Source organism: Equus caballus, chromosome 6 (assembly GCF_041296265.1).
Source record: "Equus caballus isolate H_3958 breed thoroughbred chromosome 6, TB-T2T, whole genome shotgun sequence".
Lineage (NCBI taxonomy): Eukaryota > Metazoa > Chordata > Mammalia > Perissodactyla > Equidae > Equus > Equus caballus.
The window spans coordinates 10,608,760-10,631,564 of record NC_091689.1 but is presented as its reverse complement, the minus strand read 5'-3'; the positions used below and the strand labels follow the sequence as shown (position 1 = coordinate 10,631,564).

Here is a 22,805-nt window from a genome sequence, read left to right as displayed (position 1 = left end):
ATATGTATAAACATATTTTTTTTTCACCTAAATCCTAGCATATTTTTTAAAAAACAACCCTCTATCTCTGAGGCATAAATTGGAGACTATTAACAAAAGGAATTTGGGGCATTCGAACTACTCACTCGGAGGAGTTAAGTGTTCAGGATTTCCTTTATTGAGTGAATTTGTGTAATAGCCAACAGGAAAAAACAATACAAATGGAACACGTTTGCCCACCCTTCTCTATTTGGGATTATGAATGCATTATATTGACTTTAAAACCCGAGATTCCTAGGCTCTAAAACCTCACCTGATTGATGTCACGAGACACAGTGTGTTTAAGTCTCGCATTTCCTTAGCATTTCTGAGGTTTCTCAGGTTTGTTTATGGAGTCCGTACATCAGTCCTGGGCACTGCGGCCCCACCAGGCTGCATCACCCAGTGCCAGTTCCCTGCAGCCCAAGCCTGGATGGTACTGTGAACTTGGCTCATTGAGGCAAGACTTACTTTCTGCCATCCCGTTGCTGCTGCCACTGTATGTGATGTTTGGGAGACCCAACCCTGTGGTTTATAGGAGGGTAGCTGCTCATGCACTCCCCTCCATCCTGTGATGCACGTGCGACTAGGGTGGCTGTGCCAGGCTGGGCTCCAGGACTACCTGCACACTGTACCAGGAACATTTCTTTTCTCTCTTCCTATCATCCTCAGGCCTTGGTGCTGCATCTGGCTGATGGATGGACTCCCACCCTCATGGGGAGGTATTCCTAGGTCTTCTCTTGTCTTTCCTATAATCTGGCCTCAGTGAGGGTTATTTTAAGAAATCAGCGATGCATATTTGAATCTCTAATGAGAGCAGATTGCAGTCTTGTTTTTTCCCAGGGGGGACTCCTTTGCACCTGGGTAAATTAGAAGCAAGCAGATTCTTGGGAGGATGGAGCCAACTGATTCTACTGTCATCAGAATCCAATCCTCAAATGCAAATGGAACAACCAGAGGCACTCACAACTATAATATACACCTATGCACTGGGGGGCTTTGGGGAGAAGAAGAAGAAGAAGAAAAAGAAGATTGGCAACAGATGTTAGCTCAGGTGCCAATCTTTAATAAATAAACGAACAAATAAATAAATGCATATGGATTCTTTAGGGGTCGGAGCTGCTTTTGATCACCATATTTAAGCCCCATATCTTATTCCACTCAAGTGAAGCAAAAATGCTGTTGTTGAGGGCCAGCCAGCCCTCATAGCCTAGTGGTTAAGTTTGGGGTGCTCTGCTTCAGCAGTCTGGGCCCGGTCCCTGGACGTTGATCTATACCACTCATCTGTTAGTGGCCAAGCTGTGGTGGCAGCTCACATACAAAAAGAGGAAGATTGACCTTAGGAAACTTCCTAAGCAAAAAAAAGAATGCTGTTGTTGAACTGTATAGGTAGTGAAGGCCAGAAAACTCTCTAAGTTCACTTTTGAACTTTGCAATTATTAGAGCTGAGGACTACTTCAACATGTGGTCCCAGACCATCCATAATAGAATCATCTGGACATTCTAAAAATACCATCTCCTACCATGTTCCCCAACAACCTGGAGTGAACCTAGGAACCTCTTGGTAAGAAAGTGTACCGGTAAACAGCAAGATCATACTGTAAATATATCCATGCATTATTAGCAATTTTCTATACATATGAATGTTTGCTAGAAAACTGCATGTGATTAATTCTACAATATATATGTGATTCTTTGCAATCAATCCTTTAGTTGACTCTACAGCTATGTCTCTAAGGGGTCTCTCCTGACCTTAGATTGACCATCTTGGAACGTTCCTTCTAGCAATATTCCTGCCAAGAGGAGTATCTTAAATTGAAGTGCAATACCAGATACATATCAACAAGCGTCTAAATGTTTTAAAAATACCCACCTAATAGTTCATTCTTTGGATTTCATCCAATCCAATTGGTTGATGACATGTAGATTTCGGCTCACCAACACACAGGAAAATTGCCTATAACGGTAAGTGAAACTGAAATTAGCTCTTTTCTGATAAACCGTTATTTAAAAATAGCGGGGATCCAGCGTTATTGCAAAACTGAACTGCAGACTGGCTACTAATCCCAGTCAATGCCAAGTCTGCTTTCTCTTTCCTCCGCTTATTTTGGGGCCCTGATGTTGTCTCCTAAACCCAGAGACATTGAGAGTGAAAAGGAAGTGTGGAAATCATCTACTTGTCAAAAGAAAGGCACAGATTTAAGGTCCACTGACCATCAACTTTGGATCAGGGTCCTGGGAAATGATCTTCTCCCACGTGGTGTGTAACTATACATGAACACAGAAGTTGAAAAACTCTTCAGATATTTACGGTACCTGGTGTTAACTATCTAAGAAGTTGGAAAAATTCCCATAAAACTTCTCTTTCCTCCCTTGGTTTTCACTCCACTGCTGTTTTGGTAGACATCATTAATTACTTTTGTATTGAAAAGTGTAAATTTATATTCGTAAATATTATTAATATTGAAATGTATGATATTATTCTGTGTATTGATCACTTACCAAACAACAGCTTTAAGTTGGTCAGTCGGCTATATTCTGTTATAGTATTTCATTCTTAATTGTTTTTTGATGCCTTTTCTTCTCATCACTCCACCATCATCCTCTTTCTTTTTTTCTTCTTTTCCTCTGGCTCCTTCCATTTGCCTCTCCTTCTTTTTTCCCTCATTTGTCACTCTTGTATAGCTTTGTGCCCAAAACTAGGTCATGAGACTGTCAAGATGTCAGCTTCAAATTTAGTTCTCAATTCCCTGTTTTTAAACCACTTTATACTTTGGGGATGATTGGCTCTTCTTTGTGGTTAGATGGAGCAATCTGAATACCCTTTCTATTGCAGAGGAGTTTTCCTTTATATAAACCTGCTTAGATGGCTTCTTATAAGTTATCGTGAAGTGGTATTCACTCATTACAGATCTGGGTTGACTTAAAAACCTTCCGGTCTTGATAAATTAAAAAAGAAAGAAAAGAAAGAGAAAAGCACCTTACAAAAGGAACACGAAGTTAATTCTTGCCACCACATTTATAACCAAATACATACAGCCCACTTCTTACAAATGCAATTATGGTTATGCCTCATTGAGGGAAAAGATTTTTAAATATTAAAAATAAAGTGAGCCACAGAAAACTCAAATATCCTCCCCTAGGAACCAATAGTAAAATCTGGTGTTCATTAAAATACTTGAATGTTAATGGAAGAGAAAAATGTAGGCCCTGTGTCTCCATTTCTTTGGACCAAGACAGTGTGGTTTCTCAGTTTTCTCGAGGCCTGGCCAACTTAGGATCTGGTGAGACTCTTCGGAGACAGGAAATGTGAGGTTGGATGTAGACTGCAGATGGCTGAAATGAAGTGAAATGAAGGTCTCCTTGACCTTCCCCATGGGGAGTGCTATCAGGCACAAGGAGCCCACTTCCCTTGCTGGGCCCCCTCTTTGCCGGATATCTCACTCCTGCCAAAGTGGTGGAAAAAAATCTACGAAAAACAAGACAAGACAAGACAAGACAAGGGTTTCAAAGTGGGGACAAGGAAGATATTGTGAAAATCAAAAGCATCATGAAGGAAGAGACCCCCCCCAACTCATCTTCTTGCCCTCACCTCCAGCTGGACCCTTAGCCAGAGCAGAACCGTCCAAAGAAATCTTGCTTGGATTTTTTTTCACCTGAATTGGCCATACTGCTTAACATTCCACCAATGAGAATCATTTTTGTCACCGAGTTCCCTCCCTTTTACATCTTCACTTTATTTTCAATGCAAATAAGTTCTGGGAGATCAAAAGACTGCCAGATATTAATACTTCAGAATAAATTAATTGAATCAGAGTGCTTTCCCCATACTTCCTAGATAAGACCAGCTGTACTAAGGAAATGAGACCACTGCAGGTAGGGAGGGGGTTTGTCGGAGAGAGCTCTGCATGGAGGGAGGGGACAGGAAGTCTATGTGGGTAACGGAATCGGAGGCTTAGGGTAGCTTGCTGGGCCTGGGTTTCCAGAGGTGTGCGGAGTGGAGCAAAAAGGCAGGTGGGAGGCTGTCAAGGTCAATACTGGATTATTTGAAATGTTTGCCCCTGGCCATGAAAAGGAGGGAAGCTCCCAGGCTAACAGCCTCCAGGGAAAGAGTTGGAAGAGTTTTATGAAAGGCAGTCAACAGCCAAATTTCTGACTTGCCAATTAGGTGAAAGGCTTTGATACATTATGTGCGCCTTGAAATATTTCTTGCCAATTCTCTATCCTTTTAAACTGTTGTATGCATGTGTCAAATTCTGGCACATATTACAAGCTATATAAATGATAGCCATCATTAGTAGTAGTATAAATTTTTAAAATCATAAATGATCTCATTAATGTGTATAAATTTAATTAACTAATTAATTTTTTGAGGAGGTAACATACAAAAAGAATATAGAAGTTCAAGAATTAATTGAGAGATAAGATAAACATAAATAAACTGATTACCCCTTTATTATAGAAAAAGCAGTAGAAACATAGTTTTTAATACAAAAAGTTTTCCAGAAACTTTGGAAGCACAATGATATTTTACATTCTTTCTTTCACTAAGTATATAGGAAAGATGGTTGAATGTCAGGAAATGTAGGCACGTTTTATATTTAATGGCTGAAAAGCATTCTATTATATAAAAATCACATATTTAGCAAATCAATTTTTGATATATTCTTAGAGTACTTCTAGTTTTTTAAAAAAAAATTATTGTTATAAACAATCCTGTAATAAACTTCTGAGTTTCTGTATTTTTGTTCTAAAACTTTGGTAGTGTTCAAGGACCTTCTAAACATTATACCGAAGGCAAAATCATGAAGGAAAAATCTAAATTTCTCTCCCCTCCCCAAAAAATTATACTACTGAAAAGAGGATTGAAATAAACTCAATCTTACAAAGAATTTTAAGAGATAAACGGTAAATTAGAAACTATTTGCAGCATAAGTAGTAAAAGTATAAATTGTCAATATATAAAGAGCATTCATGAATCAAAAATATGCCTATCCTAAAAGAAATATGGGGAAAGGACTTACATAGGCAGGCAATAAAAAATCAAGTGGCTAATAATGAGATGGCTTCATTTTGTCGAAGATCAAAATTATTATTATTTTTATTTTTTAAATAATTCTTAGAGTCAGTGAGGGAATGGGGAAATTAACGTGTCTTGCCATGTTTTTAACATGTCTTGCCCTTTGCTCTTTTTACACGTATTCCATATGATTGCATGTATCCTTGTCCTTAAATATATCACATATATTCCTACTACTCCCAATTATATATACCTTCTCTGGGCTTCAGATTCATACGTACATCTGCTCACTTAAGCTATCCCCTTCATTATCTGAAAAATATCTGAAAATTTACATATCCAAACAGCACTTGTAATTTTCTTCTCAAACCTGGTCCTCGTTCATTCTTTATCCAGGGCTTCAAGTCTCAGAGTAGAATTATTCTTGATACCTCCCTTCTTCTTCTCCACACCCAGGATCACTAAGCCCTATCAGCACCATCTCCAAATATATTCTCAGTCCAGCCACTTCTCTCCAGTTCCATCAAGATGGCCCCAGTGTAAGTCGTCCTTCGCTCTGCTCTGAATTATAGTGGGAGCTTCCTGATTGCTCCCTTCAATTCTTTCTCCTCTTCCCCGCTGATCTTCCCCTCAGCGGTCAAATGATGCTTTGTGAATGTAAACAGTCATGCTTCTTCCAAGCTTGAAACTCTTCAATGGCTTTTCATTACTCTTCTATTAAATTCAGATGTCTGGTGCCTAGAGGAGCACATACAGTAGGCACACAATAAATATGGATTGAATGAACGATTATCAAGACCTTCCGTGGAGTGGCCACTACTCAGGGCTGGAGCTTGTCTTTGGGGTGGTCTTTTGCCCTCTGCCTTTCTCCTCTCCCACCTTCCCCCAAGGTCCTCAAATGTACCAAGTGCTTTCCTGGTCAGGAGCTTTGCGCCCACAGTTGCCCTTTTCCTGCAAGGGCCTTAGCCCACTCTCAGAGCGCTGTCTGCCTCTTGTCATTCAGGACATAGCACATGGGTACTACCTCCTCCGTGAGGTCTTCTCCAAACACCACATTCAAAATAGATCCCCTCTGATTCCCCCTCAGACTCTTCTGCATTGTTTGCCTCCATATCACTTCTCAGAGTTTGTATTTGTATATCGAATTGTGAAATAATTTGATCACGAGGCCTCTAGAGGGCTGACAACAAATGCATCGGGTTCATGATTGTATTCTTCATGCTTCCCATACTAGCGCGAATTAGGAGCCAAGAAAATAGGAGGGACAAAATCATATGAGCTAATAATTAGGACATTTTGGAAACTTTCTCTATGCCAGGCACTCTGCCTTGAAAGAAATGAGGCATAAACACAGGTAAATCACGTATAGGATAAGAAGAATGCCTGGTGCTTGGTAAGCTTCAATAGTATTTATAAGCATACATTCTCTTATTGAATTCTCCCAATTACCCCGCATAGAGGTGTCTACTTCTTATTTTATATGTGAGAAAACTGGGTGGGGCTTAAAGCGTTAAGTAACTGTCAGAGTCTGGACTCAAACCCAGGTCCATCTGACCTAATAACAATCTTTCTGTCTCTACTTAGGAGTACCTTTGGTGTCATGCCACTTGTGGAGGAGGCTTCCTCCTTGTAGAGCTGACCTTGACCTGTAATGCTGCCCAACTGGAGCAGCATCTTCTACCCCTTTCTCAGACTTCAGAGTTGGATGGGGAAATAGGCACAGACATCCCTCAAGGAAAGAAGAGCTAAGATGAAGTCACTCCCATTTTCTCTCCTGACATTGCCTATAACCAGCCTGACTCTCTATCTTGGTTTGCCAGAGCAGTCACAGTTTACTCCAGTTGTATCATTATTCATAGCAAGTGTCCCTGTGTGGACAATAAATCACACAGTTACTCTGTCCACAACTGTCCCATATGGCTGGAAGCTGGTTTGCTAGCCTCCAATCCCCTCTTTCCTCCTCATTTACTTTCTGTGACTTTCTATCTGTGCTCAAACACATCGGCTCTCCCAGATGGTGGCAGACTCCTGCCGGTTCCCGAATCATCTGCCCTGCGAAGCCTCCTTTGAGCTAGATGAGAGCCCAGCCGTGGTCAGAGAGCACTGTGGGCTCAGTATCTATGGCCCTGCCCTACTTGGCACACAGCTGGCGCCTTGCACTCACGGAGAGGAGGGCTCATCACAGTTTCTAGCAGCCACTCCAATCTTGATCATCTTTCATCTGGTTCTTCCACAGTTGACTAGCCTCAGAGATGCTTCAGAAACTTCAAGGAGAGTAAATGCACTCCCTCACTCCCCTGCCCATGGGGGCTGCTATGCGTCTTCAATGGGGCTGATTTATTTCACTCTGTCATGCCCTTACAGAGGGGGCATGTGTCCTTGCACTGCATCTCTGCTTCCCGTATTCCTGGCTCAAACCTCTGCTCAGTTTGTGGTTTTGAAATGATAATGAACTGCTGCTTTTCTTCTCTGGTTTGTAGATCCTTGTTTCTAACAGAGTGAATAGTGTGTCTCTTGATTCATCATCTTAGGAAGATGAATGCCATGTGTCGTAACGATACAACATCATCTTGCCTGCCTCCTTTCTCCAGCGTAACCATCAGTGGGCAGATGCTGGGCCGGCTGAATTTGTTTTTCACTGCATTCAATCAGGCAGATAATACCATGCAGAGAATGTCAGTTTCTTGCAGTTCGAGGTAAATTTCTTTCTCCTCAAGGCAATGACACCAAAGTTCCCTGGGGGGCAGCCCCTCGGAGACCAGCTTGATTGTATTTTTCCACAAATGAGTTTTCAGGAGAGCATCAGGCTCTGATGTGATAGAGCGGGCTGGACTGGTGATGGAATTGGATGTTGTGGCCCCACACTCTCTTTCAAGGCAGGGCTAGATTGACGGCATTATTTAGAGTAAGCACAACCCAGAGAAAGCGAAGTGCTTGACTTTCAGGCTTTTCCTTCAAAAGAGGAGAGTTGAAGGCAGTTTTGTTTAAAAAGGGGGAGTGACAATTGAACATTCAGTTCATGGCCTGTTCTATGTGGACTTCATTTTTGCTTGTCGTTCCGTCCAGTTGCATTCATTCATGATACTGGGCACACGGACTTGCTGGGATGGCTGTCCTCTGTGGGTGGGGAGGCTGGCCACAAAAATAGGAAGAAACAGTTGGAAGCCACGGCAGCAGTGGTTTTTAGCTAGCTTTCAATGGAAACCAGAGGTCTTCTAGTATGGCAGCAGAGAAGCCTGCAAAACAATTTCGGAATGTCTGAGATTTTACTTTCTAGCCATGCCGGTTCTTTGTTTGTTGTTGTTTCTTTTATTTCTAACCATACTTGCCAGTGGAACGATCTTGTAAGTCTTAGGTTAATTAAAGTATAAAGGGAGTCCAGACCATCATAAATTAAATGTAATTTGAAAAGGAGAAGCCATTCCAATATGGATGCATGGTATTTTGACTGGAAGCAATGTGTAATATTTAGGGATATTCATAGAGAAAAATTAGATGTCTAAGGCAACTCTTGCAAATACAGTAGAACTAGTAGAAGGAATCCAGCCCTATGAGTAGGGCTCTGGTATCCTAGGCAGCCCCTTGCCCCCATCCACTCACCTGAGAAAGCCTGTGTGGCAGAGAGAGCTCCTGGGAGCTTGGTTACTTGCTTCAAGGTCCTACAGAGTCAATGATCAGATGAGGTGAGGCCGACCGTGTTGGGGGAGGATGAGAAGGGATGACGCAGGACCAGTTGCCCTACACCTTTCTTCCTCTGCTCCATTTCCACCCCCATTCCTCAACTTTGAGTCACTCACGAGTCACTCACAAGTCACCTGAATTCTTCAAGGGATCAGACAGAGCATGGACATGAGTGACATGAATGAAGAGGGTCCGTGAAACACTGCTCCTGGCCACCTTGCTCTGCTCTTCACTAAGAGGCGGATTCTGATGGTCAACGGAAGGCTTGAGCGTTGCCATCCAGTCCATGGAACAATACTCAGGAAGAAGGTCTCTCTAAACTTCTTTTGAGGCTCCTCCCCGTAGACCCCATGGTGGCTGTTTCTCGGCTGAAATCCAAAGAAATCTCCAAAATGAATGAGGAAACACTTTAAATTCACTTTGCAGTCCACTGCTTGTCTCTCCTGGTTACATAGGTTTATTGTATTATTTTTAGAACGTTTACTTAAACAGTGTGCAGAGCTGGCTGAGCAGGCTATCAGAATCTTTTATTAGAACACATCTGTGTCTCCTATCACCACGGTACACTGGCAGGAGGCTAAAAATACTCCACTGAACCCTTTCTTCCACCAGAAGGATTGTTTATTTACCAGAAGAAGAGAGAAAACAGAAACTCTCCCTTCACCCCTCTCCCTGAATTCCTTCTGGAACTAAGTGAATGCCTTGCTCCAGAAATAAAAGTTCTTCGCCTTGAAATGGAGGCCAGTGAGTAGTTGGCCCCTCCAGTTTGTTTCTGTGAAGCTGAAGGTGACATGAGTGTTCTGCTCACATCATACTTGAGTAGCTCACTAGTGCCTGTATGGCAGGGCTCGAATGTCTTGCATTTGGTATTTGACTCTCTTTTTAATCAGCCCTCGCCACCCCGGTTTTCCAGCGTTGTCCTCCACTGTTCCAGAACTTTCAGCTCCAGACTCATCTCTTCAATGTCCCCCCATCTCCCTGGGGTTTGTCTGCCCCTTTGATCACACTACTCTTTCCACTAAAATGCCTGACTCTTCCTAAAAACCCATCTGATCCTGCTCATCTTTTCAGGAACAGCACAAAACAAACCCTGCGGTTGCAGAAACCTCCCCTGACTGCCAACGTCACGATGAGCTTTCCAGGCTCCCGCAGAGCTCATGGCCCACATCAGTGAGGGAGTCTTACATGGTTATTTATCCTTTTATGTGTACAAGTTTTATTTTCTTAGTATCTTGGAAACTTCTAGAAAGGGGGATGATAGGTTTTAGTCTCTGTATCCATTACAGCAATTGACAAATAGTAGGTGCTTAATTAGTGTTTAAAGATTGATTTAGAGATTCTTAATCTATTCCCACAGGGTGAGTTGAGCACTCTGATTGTCCCTATTGGGACCATCCAACTGAGAGGCAGAGCTCTCTAGGGTTTTTGTAAAGTAGAGTTTGATAAACACTCCTCCCTCTAAAACTCTTGCAAGTGGAGGCAGTGGGTGTTGTGGGAAGGAAGATCAACTCTGTGGTTTAAAAAAAAATAAAGACACTGTTTTGTACAATGTCTTTACTGCATCACAAAACCCTTGAACATATTAAAGGTGCTGAGAAATCCTGCAGTAAAGAAAGCTTTTTTATTTTGTTGAGCCTAAATTAATTTTACCATGGAACCTTTTTTTTTTTTTTTTTGAGCAACAATAACGTTTAACATCCGGAATCACTGGATGTCTTAGTCAGCTTGGGCACCTCTAACAAAATACCATAGACTGGGGCGCTTAAACAACAGAAGTTTATTTCTCACAGTTCTGGAGGCTGGAAGGCTGAGATTAGGGTACCAGCATGCTTGGGTTCTTGGTGAGGGCTCTCTTCCTGGCTGGTAGATGACCAACTTCTCGCCATGTCTTCACAAGGCTGAGAGAGAGAAAGAAAGCTCTAGTCTCTCTTCCTCTGATAAGGACACTAATTTCATCCTCATGGTTTCATTTAAATCTAAGTACTTCCCAGTAGCCCCTCCTCAAAATACCATCACATTAGGGGTTACAGCTTTGAGACATGAATTTTACGGGGGACACCAACATTCAGTCCATAACACAACGATTCTGTCGAACGCAGTTTGAGAATGTCCTCTTCCTGTCTGGCTTCCCACGTACCCTCCCTCAAAACCAAACTTTCAGGGAGTTTTTTAACTGTGGCTCTGGTATGATCTCTTGGGTAACTGGATTCCAATACGCTGTGAAGTGTTTATTATTTTTCCTAACTTCCGCTATTGACAAACTCCTCCCATTTCTGCTGCTCTGTTTTGCATCCATTTAGGTAAGTCCAAATGAGGATCAGGAAAATTAATCAATATCTCTGGTAATTTAAGTAACCACTAGACGTAAGTAAATAGACAACTTCTTCTATCTCTGCCACCAGCTAGTTAGGTGAACATTTTAGAGATTTTCTACTCTAATCAGATTTTTTTTTAAGCATATGAATTAACTAAGGACTTGGAATGTAAGTAACATACTCACAAGTCAGGGGTAAACTTGGAAGTGAATCCAGGTTATCTGGCTTCCAGGCAAGAGGACTTCCCCATACACCTCTCTGACTTCTCAATCATGTGGAGACTCTTGAGTCTTAAATTTTCTTTAGTCTCTTGAAGTCAGCTGAGATCAACCCAAATAGAAAAGAAAGTTAGAGCACATTTCTTAACTTATAACCATTTCTTGGTTACTTATAACCAGACCCTTCAATTCTCCCTTGCCTGATATGCTCTTCACTCGCCTCTCCTCTGGTCACCCTCCTGTGGGTGCTTTCAAGTCAATGTCCTTTGAAAAGTGTGGCACTTGAGACAAAACCCAGTTCTCCAGATGTGGCCTGACTTGATGAAAGGCAGTGGGTTTCTCACTGCCCCTTAATACGAGCACACGTCTTCTCTTGCTGCAGAAGGTGGGTGCTAAGATTGTCGTGGTTCTGAATATTCTTGTCATCATACTCTTGTCTGCCTCTAGACCCGGTCACACTCTCCTAGCCTGGGGTTTTAAGCCCTCCCACCATTTGGTTCCTCTCAAGGTTAATTCACCTCATCTCTTGTTACACCCAGGCTTTTGTCATCCTGTCAGACAAACCTGCCTGGCATTTTCCTACACCTGTTTCTGCTTCACTTTCTTAAATAGCTGACCTCTGGGCAGTGGTTACTTTCCTTAAATCTTTTTTTCAAACTTTCCCCATTGGCTGTTAAGATAAAGTTTATCTGATTAGAGAGCAAGATCAGAAAATCCCTAATCTTATGCTAGAATCTTTTTTTTTTTGGTGAGGAAGATTGGCCCTGAACTAATATCTGTGCCAATCTTCCTCTATTTTATATGTGAGATGCTGCCACAGAATGGCTTGATGAGTGGTGTGTAGGTCCATGCCTGGGATCTGAACCTGCAAACCCTGGCCCACTGAAGCAGAGCGCTTGAACTTAACCACTACACCACCAGGCCAGCCCCGTAACCTTTTGTTTTTGAAATTTTCAGAGAGAGGCGGCACTCTCCCAGCTCCTCTTCAGTGGCCTGGGGTGAAGAGGATTTGTCCATCCTGGAAACAACTTGGATTTCGGGTTTTCTTTTTGTCCTTGTCACCTCTCCTTCATTTCATCCCATTTCTGTATTTTTAAATTCTGTGTTCTTTATTTGACAAGTAGGTTAGTATTATATACAAGAATCAAGTTTTTAAAAATCACTTGTGAGACATCCATTGAAAATGAGAACAATTTCATATTGCACACATTCCAGCATTTTCTACTACTGAACAGAGACAAAATACTTTGAGCATAAGGTGAAGAGCAAATTGACAGTATTTGGTGAAAAACAGTAAACACAAGGCCACGCCATTTTGCCCCCCTCTACTCTATTGCAGTTGACAGGTGAATCAAATTCAACAAATGCTTTCTGAGCCCCTACTATGTCCTGTGTGATTCTGGGGACTGGAGAGAAAGGAGTGAACAGTACAGACAAGATTCTTGATCTCATGGAGCTCACACTCCAAATCTGAAGACAGGCAGTACCAATAAATAAATAAATGATGCATTTCAGATAGAGATAAACACTAGAAGAAAACAGCATGGTAAGATGTGATGGAGCACAGCTTGAGGGCGGGGCACAAGACTGTCGTCAGAAAGCTCTTCCGGAGAGCGTGGTATTTGAGTTCAGATTTGAATGGTAGGACATAGGCAGCCAAGTAAAGATGGGGGTCTGATTGTTCTGGGCAGAAGAACAAGACTACAAGGGGGAAGGAGCCATGTTTGAGATTCAGAAAGAAGGCCAGTGGGCTAGTGTATCATGAGTGAAGGGAACAAGGACAGGAAACTGTAAGTTTACATAAGGGCCTTATAGATCAGGGGAACCATTGGAGGGTGTAATGGAGAGGGATGATATAATCTCATCTATATTTTAGAAACATCATCACACTAGCTGCTCTGTGTACAAAGGAGATTATTGGGAAGCAAGAATGGAAGCAGTGAGGTTATTATATTAATATTAATCCCAGTGAGAGATGATGGTCGGTTGTGCCAGGTATTAACAATGATAGAAATAGACAGAGATTCAGTATATATTTTTGAGATGGAGATGATCCAACAGATTAATGGGTTTGGCTTGGTGGTGAGACAAAAATGCAATCAAAGATGATTGCTAGGTGCTGATGCTAAATAGAAATATTTGCCAGTGCTGTGGAGGGTAGCTAGTCAGAGCTGGACGTGAAGCCCACTGTCACTGCTGCAGCATGTCCTGCCCAAGGCAGCCTGTCACAGCCCTGCTGGCTAGCTCCCTGAACGGGAATGTCTCAAACATTCTGAATAAATGCTTTATGTTCCTTCCTTTAACGAAGATGACATTATTTCATTGTGAATCAAAACCAGGAACAACCCAGAGGAGCATAGTTTTCAGTTTAAAAGCTGAAAATCCTTATAATGATTGAAATGTACAGTAGACGATGTACACAATGAGTTGAAATATACAGTGAGTTGCCTCTCACTAGTGGAGTTTGCCCAGAAACGGAGAGATTAGGCTTCTTGACATTTAAGCAGAGGCATAGCCCAGTTCTAGCATGGGTGGGAGGAAGCTGATCTGATGTCAGGGCCTCCCTAGGAATGTTTAGAGGACAATCAATTGGTCGGTGGTATGACCTAGAATACAAAAATATGCCACCCTTCTCTGGGTATCTAACTGAGTGTTTCACAGTCTTGTTTTGACATGACTTTCTTTAAGGCTTTTTCATCATGGTTTTAGCAACTGTTATGGTGCTGTAAGAATTAAGAAGAGGAATTTCTTCTAGAGAATATACAAAGGAGGAGTTGTCTCCCTACCCCTTGCCTAGTTCTATGTATCAGTCAGGATCCTTGGAGAAAATGTATAGCACATTGAGCTGGGGTTTTTAAAGACTTTCGATAAAGGGACTATTGATAGAAAGCCAACCAATGATGCTGAAACACTCCAGAGGCTTGCAATGATGGTAAAATCTCGTGGGTCTACAGGAGCAAGGGACGGTAAAGTGCTACCAAAACTTGAATGAGAGCAGAGATGTGAAAGGAGGGTCATTCAAAAGAAGCTGTAGAGGTCACAGCCACCTCCAGAACTGAACCCCAGGACAGAGGGACCAGGAAAGAAATAGTCCCACCTGTCTGCTCTTTGATTATCTACTGGGGTCTCTTATTGGCTGATCCCCAAACAGAAGTCAGAGAGTCAAGGATCCCAGCTCAACATCCTGGGACAAAGACAGGACAGAGAAGGGTAGAGAATGGATTTGGGAGTGAAACTACATTTGTCCCTCTAAGGTCACTTTTGGTTCCATGATTTCATGTTTATATCTATTCTTATATTAGTTCTTTTATGTACCACATTTTAAATGTTGAGCAGAACACAATATAAATAATGGTTGTAATCACTGTAGAGATAGCAGTTGGCTATTGGTTCCGAGGGGCCTGCAGCTATCAATTTGTCATAGATGTGCAAAATTGTGTTTCTAAATGCACAGATTGATAGAAAAACAGTAACAACCACAAAAAAGTAGATTAAATTCCAAACTACATTGTTAGAGTACTTTTATTAGAGCTGGTGAGCAGATGACAGGAGAATATTTACAAGAAAGGTGTGGGACTTTTTCTCATGCCTGTAATTCTCGTGCCTCTTCTACTATGGCACTACAGAAACATTTCAGGGGTTGAATCAGCAAGAATTTTGTGCCAGTGATGCACCGAAGTGAATGGAACTTGACCCAGCTTGAGAATTAAGAATTCCACCGTGTGTTGCTTAGTCTTCATCCCTATTTAGCTGTTAGATGCAGCAGAAATCGTTCCCGTTTCTTCCCTCTTATCTGAACTGTACCGTGGTTATTAAACAAATTGTGGATCTATTCCACATCCTCTCTCATACTTTGAAAACTACGCAACATAAGGCTTAACGGAGGTGCCAGGCCTCAGAATGACTTAGAACTGAAAATATGACTACATCAAAAGTCTTTAGAAGGCAAGATTTTAATGGCTGAATAATATGCTGGAACAGAGGAGTAATTTCTTCTCGAATGCTAGGATGAATTATTTATGCTTTGACAACGTTATGCGTCTCTAAAGCAGCTTTTAGTTATTCGCCACTTCTGGGCTACAGCTGATCCTGCTGCCCATTTTTGTAATTACATTAACCTCTTGACTTTACATGACAAGCTTTTCCTGTGCACTGAGATCAATAGCCTACAACTACACCTCTTTAACAGGGCCATGGTTACACTTCAGTGCAGATACAATTAACTTTTGTCCCCCTTTTCTTTTTGGTGGGGCATGGGATAAAATTCTTTATTTTAACATCTGAAACAAAGGCAATCATTTGAAGGAAAAGATACACGTAAAAATATGCAGATCATATGGGAAGAAATGATTGTAGCGATATGTAGGCCTGTTGAAAATACGCTTCTGCGAACATATGGGATTAGAAACCCTGGGTGAAGCAGTGGGTTTCAAAGCCCTAAATCTGTGTGATGGCCTTTAAATCTCTGCTTTGAGACACTTTACTTTCGGTGGGATTAAAGGCACTGTGGACCACCTACTTTCTTACTCAAGCTGTATCAATTAATTACAGTGTGTATATGTAAATACAGAAAGCATAATGTTAATGTTGAAACACCTTCAAGGTCAGCTAGCTAAATCCTCCTCTTTGGCAAAGAGAAATTGAGAGAGGTATATAGCAGTGGTGCGTTGGAGCCTACCAGCTTAGGAAAGCAAATGGTGTGTGTTCATTCATGTTGGTAGGTAGCTTTAAATCAGCCAATGTGGGAGTATGTACATCATGGAAATTGGCAAACATTACAAACCAGTGCTTTTCCCCTCAAAGAGCTAGTTAAACACTCACCTGCATATCACACATACATATACACACACACACATATATATGTATGAATATGTATATACATATGTGTATGTCACACATATATATGTCATCATGTAGATGTTCCATCTAAATTTCTCATAGGAAATAGTCTCCTAAAAGTTTTACAGATATTTTTGTGATTACATTTTAGTGCTATTTTTTCTTTTGTATATACGCACACATGCACACACACCCCACCCACCGACAAGAGGTATCTACACAGACTTGTAGGGACTTGCATTTTAGATTAGATGTCAGATTGCACAGACTTCCAAGCCTACACATCACTTGGAGAATTTCAAAGGAAAGCTCATGAGAATCAACTCTATAAAGATGGGCACAATGGTCAGGGCTGTAACCGGACACGTTCAAAACACTAAGGGTTTTGGGTATGAACTGAATTAATTTTCCCTCTAACTGTATGATGCTGTAGAGGAATAAAGTCTGTTACTTTCTTCTGTACTATATTTTCAGAGCAATATATCTTAGGAATAATAAAACTCCTCATTACCAATAGCAATAATTTAAGACCCATCCAATATACCCTATAGATAATGCATCTGGTTTAAGATCACCTTAAGAAATAACTGGTAGCTGCTTAAATCCTGTCAGACTCCTCTAATTTTATTCTATGATAGTGTCAGTCTTGCTATACCGCGGGAAAGTGATCTACATAATATGGATGTTTGATTCCTACACATATTACATGATCAGCAAATTTAACGTGAAAAAATAATATCTCGAGTGGGTACAAAATCAGCAGAAGAGAATGAAAGTGTAGTTACCACCCAGAGTAACTAGGAATAGGGAATTTGCAATGTCCTAGGGCTTGAGCAACCTCTGTTCCGGTGGGGAAATGGGAGTACATACATCAACAGGTACTGGAGTGTAGGTTAAATATTCAAACATTTGGGCCCCAGTCCTTGACCCATTGAATCAAATTTCCCTAAGTGATTCCTATGCACACTCAAAATTGGGAAGTACTACTATTGGGCTCTATTTCCCAAATGAGGAAAGTCCAAGAAATAGGGAACTTTTGGCATATGCTGAGGTTAAACCAGGAGAGCATATTTTATTTTTTTGGTAAAGGGAGGGAGATATGAGAGACCCCAAAGCTTCTCCAAAACATGGGAGAGCCACCTGCCCCTTCCAGTCTTGCCCCTCTGTGACCTCCTTCTCTGAGGCTTGCAAGGCCTCCAAGTTAGTGTGAAGACCAGGATTTTCGGATATGATTTTTAGGCGATGTGAAATGATGAAAGATGACACGAGGCTTCTTGGAAGGCTTGGAGACATGAAATCAGCGTGAAAGAACCCATCTGTTATGTGGCCTTGGATAAACTGTCGACTTCTCATGAGCTTCAATTGCCTCATTGGTAGTATAGGAATAATCGTGTTTGTTCTTTATATATCATAGAGTTGTTCTGAGAACTAGGGTGATCTATGGAATATAAAAAGTTAACCGCAAGCGGTTGGGTATAGGGTCATGTCAAGAGTCCCATGACAGCTCTGGGATTGCATCATTTGTTCCGAAATTGGTTTTATCAGAAATCTCCGTTTTGTAGTCAAGTGTTAAAGGTCTGAGGGAGAGGTACTTGAACAGGGAGGTAGAGTGAGGCATGAAGAAAGAATTAGTAATATTAGATTTAAACACACACATAATCATAGCTAACAATTTTTGAGCACTTACCATGGTAAGGACTCAACATAAATAATCTCATTTGCTTCCTGAAACAATCCTTCGAGTATGTACTATTATAACCACCATTTTCTAGATGAAGAAACTGAATGATTGATGACATGATTTGATCAAAGTTGCGTGGCTTGTAAATGAGGGAGCTGATTTGAATCCAGAGCCTTAGCCACCAAAAGTAGCAGAGGAGTTTAGTTAGCAATGGGATTAGACTAACTCAGTGACAGATGTTATAGCCATACTTCTTGAGCTGAAGGACCAGATAGCCCTGAAGGTCAGGAAAGATGGAGAATGAGCAAGATAACAACCTCTATTGCTTCCCTGAATACCCCAGAAACCATAGGATAGGGAGGGTGGATTGTTAATACACAGTAACTCCCAATAAACACAATTTCATTTTCACTGAGGACTTGTAAGAACTAGATGGACTGATGATAATGATGATAGACGCTTCTTCTCTAGGGGGTTCTAAAAGTGTTGAATATTTTATTGGCTAGAGTTGTTGTAAATATAACCTGTTCCAAAGGTGAGAAGGGAGATGTGATAGATCACTTCCTTGGGCCTTTCTGATCCATCTAAGTTTCTTTTCGTTTAGTTCAATGGGGAATAGACAATTTTTGTGAGGTCACAGTCTCTGATAAAGTAGTAAAAGTTTTAACTCTGCACTAAACTCTAGGGATGGCCACTTCTTTTTCTTTTTATGGGTGTTCTGTAGGAGCCAGCTGAGCAACGGTCTCCAGACCCATCAGAATGGAGCACACACATTGCAAAACCACTTTGCCTTTCCAATGAGCTTAAATCAGATAGAAACAAAATCGAAATCCTTTCATGTAGATGGAGCTAAAGGGTCTGATGTCAGTCTACAAAATAGCACTTTGCCAAAAGGATCCAGGTTCTTTCAGATCCAGTACAAATTCTTCTGAAACATCTGGATATATTTCCGCATGAAAATCTGGTGTGTTAATGAAATTGCCAGGTGTGACGACTTGCCAAAATATTGATATGCTTTTGTTAGTGAGTCCCTACTTTAGAGATGCACAAGATAGGGCTTGAGTTACCATTCTGATCTTATCCTTCTAAACAATTAATATTTTCAAGCTTTGCAGGTAGATATCACTATTTGAGCAATTTACACCAGAAGGGCTCTCTGTTTCATGGGTGGGTATATAAAACCCTGATTTTAAAGCATCTTTCTCACCTTCACAATTAGTTACCCTCTGTTTTCCTACGGAAGTTATTTATGCCCTCTCCAACCCATCCTATGCTCCAACACACCTCTTGATCATTAATGTGTGAATCAAAAGAAAACTCTAGTTTCTATGTCTAAATTCAGAGACGTCTAGTTTTAATCTTGTTTCTCTACCTTAGGTTCGCTTGTGAACATTGTGAAACAATTTCTCTCTGCTCAGCAGAGGCAAATATTTCCTTCCTGAAGGATGAATCACTCAGAAAATAATAAATCCTACTCTGATGCTCTTGTTTAAAGTTCCAATTCCTTCCTTAATGGGGACATCTGACCCCTGTCACCTCTCTTCCCATTCTAAAAGGACAGCCTCAAACCCAAATAAATAACTTCTCCCATCAAAGAACTCAGAAACAAAATGCCTTTTGAAAAACAATGGTGGCAGTGCCTTAAAACTTACTGTACTGAATAACTTTACATCAGCCCTCCAAAACGAAGCAAGATGTTAAGACCACGATGCAGACAGATTAACAGCAACAGACTCTAAAACCTGGTTCCATAAAAGATCCAAGAGCTGTCCTGAATGGGCACAGAGAAGGCTGAACAATAGATGGGATTTCAAGGAATCAGGAAATTCCTTATTTTGATCTCTAGCAAGAAAAAAAAAAAGCGGGGGGGGAGTAGCAGATAATAACAAATGACCTCTGAAGATGAGGGAAGGTGATGTTAACACAGCCCTGCCTGCTGTAAGAAAAAGCTTCGTCTGTCCTGGAAACCAGAGCTAACTGCTTTCCTGGAGTGGAAGAAATAGCCCTTCTTTGTTACACTAGGGGGAGGTTTTCCATGTCTTTCAAGCAAATATGCATAAACTGTTATCTTGCTGGTTAGATGAGCTTCCACAGTTTTAGGGATAACGGTCTCTTCTTTTAGGATGAAGTTGATACCACCACATAAAACAATACCTGAGCAAAACCAGGAAAGAGAAGCTGGAAGGCTGGGTCCTAGCCAGAGTCTGGCAGTCTTGACATAAGGGCGAAGATAATTTGTGGTTTGCAGTACAATGTAGCGCTACAAAGGTTTAGCCTTGCATAATGGAGAAATCTTTGGCCAACAATCAAGAAATCTGTGTTCTGTGCCCCATAGGTACAGTTTCCCCAACTGAAAATTGTTATGTTTGGATCTAGGGGTCTTATATATTTGTTTCTCTTACTCTTAGTTCCATTCGTTTCCTTTAAACTTTTTTGAGAGGTGGTATTTCCCTTTTTTCTTTTTTCTTGTTTTTTTTTGCTGCATTTCATGTGTATCCCTCTTTTGTTGTGTTGTTGCTTTTTGTGTTAGTTTGGGTTGGAGGTTGACTAGAAGTCTATCTTTTGGATAAAACCTCTAGAGGCAATGTTCACTGGTTACTTTCTGTTATGCAGTTTCCAAACATACAAAAGGCAGGATAGTGTATGAAGTTTCTTGTTCTTAGTTGGATAATTTAAAACTCTATCAGACAGATTTTCCAGAAAGGAAAAAAATATCTTGATATGGTTCATCACTCACCCTAGTATCTAATTTGCTGCACTCAATCATTAATTCTATCTTAAACTGAACGTCCAACTATTTTTTCAATCCTCAGTTTGGCATTCAAATCATGAGACAATAACACTTTCTTACATCACTCTTTCTTGATCTAAAGTATTTGGAGATCTTCAGACAAAAAGGAATTCAAGACTAAAATATACTGCATTCTTTTTCCTCTTACCTCAGATCACAGCAGCCCATGTTTCCATTTATTTTCTCTGCATTTCTCTTTTTGCATAGACATTTCTTATAGACTTCAAAAGTTGAAGTTTGGTCTTTTCATATACTTAAAATGCTAAATGCTCCTTGAAAGACTTCATATAAAGAACAAGTCATCTTTCTTTAGTAACATGGATAATCATTTTCTATTCAGCCAGTTGTCTCAAAAGACCTTGCTATTACATACCTTGTAAGTTGAAGAAATAACATTTCTATGAAAATAAATGACCAAAGCCACTTCAGAAAGCAGCAAACCTCAAACAACTGGGTAATTTGTAGACCTCTCTGACATCCCAAGTGCATAATGGATTTGCAAAGACGTTGAAGATTAAGTAAATTGACTATGAAGTCACAACTCTATTTAAACATTTTTCCTTTAAAATCTTTATTTTTTTGAAAATATATTCGCTGATAAATATTCCCCAAGAAGCCACTGTGGTTTTCATCTTTCTCCCAGATAGTCTATCTATCCAAAAAATGCAGTTGGTAAAACCCACAAGCTTAAGGACAAACTTAGCCCTTGTGGGTCGTAGAGTTCTATTAAAGAAACAACTTCAGATAATCTAGGACGTTTGTTAGAATAACATTCCGGAAAGGGTATTTTCTTTTTGTGTTATAGACATTGGAAAAAATCCATGATGTATCCAAAAATGAACCATTTGAGGCTTCTGTTCCGGTGATGGGGCCGTTTTATCGAGTACCGTCACCCACATGGAATTTATGGGCACTAGCAGAGAGCTGGGGACTGTAAATCCTGAGGCCAGCTTATTAGAACCCGAGAGCGTTTGACAATGCACATAATTAATGATCATTCGCTAAAAGTATTTTTGGGGATTTTATTCAAACAAAGTAAAAAAGAAACACATTAAATATTAGTCCTGTTATACATTATGGGACATTATATCCATTTGTGTGTCTATAAATCATTTAGCTATGAATACTTAAGGAGAGCAAGAAAGTGATACCCTGTGTACATTCTGAGATAATATTGTCTTAGTATTTGGTTACAGGCACAGTGTCCTTAATGGGCAGATTCATGCTCCATATCCAATGTCCAGTTGGAGCTGGGGAACTAAGAAATGGTAACAGAAGGATATTGGAGCAGGATCAACCAGAGTTCAGGAGTGTGAAACTGCTGATGAAATAGGACTTTTACTGGATGGTCAGAAGACTCTCTTTGTCTCTTTGGTTGTATTGTTTTCCAGTGATTGGTTTTGTTGCCCCAGTGGAAGTGTTTATGTTTATGTGTGTGTACTTTTTTTGTAGAGGAAGGTTTTAAAAATCTTTGGCCTGGTTTGGCTATCTTTTTATTAGGTGAGAGAAGAGAGGAGGGCAGTGGCTGCTTCTGGACAGCTGGAGGGATAATGAAAACAAATAGAAGATTCATTTTTTTGAACCGCTACAAAAAGTTATTATAATTTAAGTTAAACCAGAGCTGAATCAGTCTCCATACATAGGGTAAAGTAAAACATCTAAAAGAAGAAGAACAAGAAGGAGAAGGAGAAAACAGACAGAAATATTGTCTGGGAAATTTAGATACCCAGTGTAGGCTTTGTGGATGAGAAGAGGTTTTTTTGTGTGTGTGTGTGTTTGATGAAAAGTGCCAAAGGCCTTGTTTAAAGTGCTGACTGCCATGGGCATGTCTTGTGATTTGGGCCAAACCACTTAAACTTTCTGGCCTCAGTGTACAATTCTAAAAAATGAAGGAAAATCAATCATTAAAATCACTAAGGACTTCCTAATTGCAAATATTTATGATTCCAAATTGACATTTTCAGGAAACACACAATCACACAAAAATTGTGGATGTTTTTGTCCCAATGATCCATATAATAGTATTATGTCTCTGGTTCACTAGACGTAGGCATGCTATGTCTGGCTGCCACTGTATATCATGCCTAGGTGCAAAGTCTAATCATTTATTGCTGCCCGGGAAGGAAACAGGGTCTAAAAGAAAATTGTTCCAGGTCATACAAGCAAACTGTGGGAGAGATTTAAAAAAATCTTTAAAAAAATTGAACTAGGTGCAATTCTTTAAAATTTGGCTAAGAAAGAA

At 40.6% G+C, this 22,805-nt stretch overlaps 1 long non-coding RNA gene across 1 annotated transcript; it reads right to left on the bottom strand.

Annotated features, from left to right (window-relative positions):
* Window positions 1-4,445: 4,445 nt before the first annotated feature.
* LOC138924566 (uncharacterized) lies at window positions 4,446-9,183 on the bottom strand. Its single transcript, XR_011439514.1, has 2 exons — window positions 8,639-9,183; window positions 4,446-8,274 (listed from the first exon to the last, which is right to left on the bottom strand). It is a non-coding gene; the product is annotated as an uncharacterized lncRNA (long non-coding RNA).
* Between the last annotated feature and the right edge of the window lie 13,622 nt (window positions 9,184-22,805).